Genomic DNA, 3,253 nt, shown 5'->3' with positions numbered 1-3,253 from the left:
TTAAATTAAAAAAAACATTTTCTAACTCATCTTATAAAGCTTAATAAGATTTCCCATTAATATTAATAAAAATAAATCGTTTTGACCGGGGACGCGTAGGGACGCGTAGGGACGCGTAGTTTTCGGGGACGCGTATTTTAGTCATTCCCAATTATTTCATCTTAATTATAAATGACAAATGAAAACATCTTTTATTTTTTTTTCAATAAAAACATAGTGTAATAATAACATTTTTTGCATGGGTATAAATTATTATATAAATCATTTAAATAAGGTTTATACAATAAATATATAAAAATATAAATGTGTACACTTTAAAAAACAAAATGTATTTTTAACAATATGATGATTCACATTCATATTATCTTTGATTATAAACATTCATCCTTTTTGATTCTATCATCACCTATAAAAAATAAAATATATTTACATTAGCATAGATTATATATAATATCATAATTTTTATAATATGTCTTATATAAGGCCTGTTCTTTATACAATATAATTTTTAAAAAATAAAAGAAGATATAAATATTAATTTACATGACTTATTGATTATTAAATTGTATTGCTTTTGTAAGATTTTGTCTCATACCAGTTATCAATTCCTGGTTTCTCAAGTCAGCAAAATGGAAAAATCTAATATTTAAATATCTTTAAAAAAAATAGTATTAAAACTAATAAATGATTACCTTTGAACAATTAATTTTACAAGAATTTGAAAATGGCTGTAACCAATCTCATGTTCATTAATATGTTCAGTAAGATCAATAAAAATATTTGTACCAATTATTGTGGAAAAAACCAACACTTCCATTTTTTTAATAATATTTTTACGTTTAATATCATTTTGATAAGTTCTAAATGAACTTTCACAAATTCGGCATAATATAGACATACTAGATGAAGGAATCACTAACCCCCCATTATACTATATTTATTAGGCATAAAATTTTTTCTATTTATAGCCTGTAACCATTTTTCCAATAATTCTTTGGATTTTAATGGAAATCTATATTTAAAAATAGGTTGAGTAAAATATAAGATATATTTATGACATTGATACAAAGATAGATAGTATATAAAAATCAATATAAATATCAGATCGGTTATTAGTAATATAGTATTGAATCAGTGAAAATTTGTTGATTGGCAGAGCCTCTATTAATATATATTGGTTTACATATTTCTTACAAATATTTAAAATGAAACTGTATCATAGTAAATATGTATTTTAAAATGGCTAACTTAATATTTTATCCAGAAAAATATTTAGGCAAAGTTCAAAATAGAAATCTTATCAACTCAATAGGAAGAAGCATTATTTGTCCTAGCAATAAAAATGAGAAAACTTTATATTTTTACTAAATAAGGATTTTTTTTCAATGTTTGTAGCTTATTAATGCTTTATGTAATAAATATGTTGCATATAAAAAATAATATATATACTTATGATAAGAAATATGTGTATTAGATTCTATTTTATATGTTTTATTACAATTATGAACACAGCACACTCCCATTATCTAATTAAATAATAAATGATAGTGATATTATAAGATCTGTTTTGCATGTATCCTAAGATGCATTAACATAAGATTTATAAGTCCATGCAGGATTAGGTTAAACTATATTTTAAAAAATTAAAAGGTGGGTTAGTCTTAGATTCATTTTTTAATTATAATCACCTACTCCACCTTCATAAAAAAAGCCTTATGAAAATTTAAGAATAAAAGATACTATAAAATATTATATCATAAATCACCTTTAAAACTAGACTTGTTTTCTATATATTAATATTTCTTGCTGACAAATAATGGATAACCAAACTACAAAATGGCGCTACAGCTGATTACAATGTGTGGACACTTTTATAATGCATTGAATGAATGAATCGTCAATCTATAGTTATATATATCATTGAGCGGGAGTAAAAATGGATATCTGTGATAAAAAATTTAAACAATCATAATTAAATCGATCATTTAGGTGATTAATTATTGCATTTAGCACAGGGAAAAATATTTCCGTTCTATATCTATAATAATAAATAATAATTTAAATTTTTTTAATTTATTCAACTTGTTTTTTTTTGTTCAACATAATTATTGAATTCTGTTTGATCCAATTTGAATATTGATTTCATATTATACAAATCAGTTATTACATTATTCTTTTTCAAAAAACTATTAGATAAGGAATGTAATTTTAAAAATATATTGTCTCCATTAGCTATATTTTTAAATTATTTATAGAAATAGTAACTAATATTAACCTTTTAGTTTTTGTAATTTATTTTTTGTATGTTGTATTAATTTGGTTACCAAAGCCAAATCATTACCAACTGCCTGCATTTCAATACAAGCCTCATGTGTACATTTCAATATTTCTTTCAAAATAAATAGACTTAATATAAAATTTTCATCTTTAATTCTTGATAATAATCCATCGGCAATGGAAGAGGTGCTTGGGTCATTAGAATCTTTTAATTCAACTAATGATGCTAAAATATGTTCATAAACATCTAAAAAGATTTCTACAGATTTGTAGGATGATGACCAATTTCTGAAAATATATAAGTTTCATTAAAAATATTTTATTTACCTTGTTGTGTTTTTAATTCTTTTAAGAGATTTCTTGGACTTTCTCATTTGATATTTAACAAACACACCTTGACGTCTAACTCCATTCATAAAATTATATAACTCATCTAATATTCCCATTGCCTTTTTCATTTCAATTTTGCATCCACAAACATGAGCAACTACTAAATTTAGCCGATGTGCATGGCACCAAATATAGATGGCTTTTGGAGCCTCTTTCAATATTAAAGCCTGCATTCCGTTGTATACTCCTCTCATATTCCCTGCACCATCCATACTTTGTCCAACCAAATAATCAAGAGGAAGACCAAGATCATTAAACTTAGAAAAAACATGTTTCTTTATATTTTCCCCAGTGGTTTCTGATGTTGTAAAAACATGTATGATCCTTTCTACAGGATGTGGATGCAGATCCTCTTCTATATACCGTACAAGCAAAGCTACGCATTTAGACACATCATATGTTCCATCTAATATGATGCTATAGGCACGATTCTCTTTAATTGTTTGAATAATGCTTTTTGTTATTTTTATCTTAATAATTTCAGTTATTTTTTTCACGTGGTTATATGACAGTAAATTTATACAAGGTCTCGAAATTTTATCTGATTTTTTTCTCCGCAATTTTTCGTTGTTATCCATGTATGCAC

General features: G+C 24.6%; 2 long non-coding RNA genes across 3 annotated transcripts; both read right to left on the bottom strand.

Moving 5' to 3' along the window:
* Positions 1–222: 222 nt before the first annotated feature.
* Positions 223–1,906, bottom strand: LOC135932068 (uncharacterized). 2 transcript variants are annotated; one of them, XR_010573274.1, is made up of 4 exons: positions 1,766–1,906; positions 693–1,012; positions 544–654; positions 223–406 (listed from the first exon to the last, which is right to left on the bottom strand). It is a non-coding gene; the product is annotated as an uncharacterized LOC135932068 (long non-coding RNA). The 2 variants fall into 2 exon arrangements; XR_010573275.1 differs by lacking the exon at positions 1,766–1,906 and adding an exon at positions 1,450–1,649.
* A 211-nt stretch (positions 1,907–2,117) lies between these two features.
* LOC135922332 (uncharacterized) lies at positions 2,118–2,832 on the bottom strand. Its single transcript, XR_010570856.1, has 3 exons — positions 2,605–2,832; positions 2,276–2,565; positions 2,118–2,232 (listed from the first exon to the last, which is right to left on the bottom strand). It is a non-coding gene; the product is annotated as an uncharacterized LOC135922332 (long non-coding RNA).
* Between the last annotated feature and the right edge of the window lie 421 nt (positions 2,833–3,253).

Source organism: Gordionus sp. m RMFG-2023, chromosome 1, assembly GCF_954871325.1.
Source record: "Gordionus sp. m RMFG-2023 chromosome 1, tfGorSpeb1-WG-v2, whole genome shotgun sequence".
In the NCBI taxonomy this organism is placed as follows: Eukaryota; Metazoa; Nematomorpha; class Gordioida; order Chordodea; family Parachordodidae; genus Gordionus; species Gordionus sp. m RMFG-2023.
The sequence above is the reverse complement of the archived record's forward strand: the minus strand, read 5'-3'. Positions and strand labels throughout refer to the sequence as shown.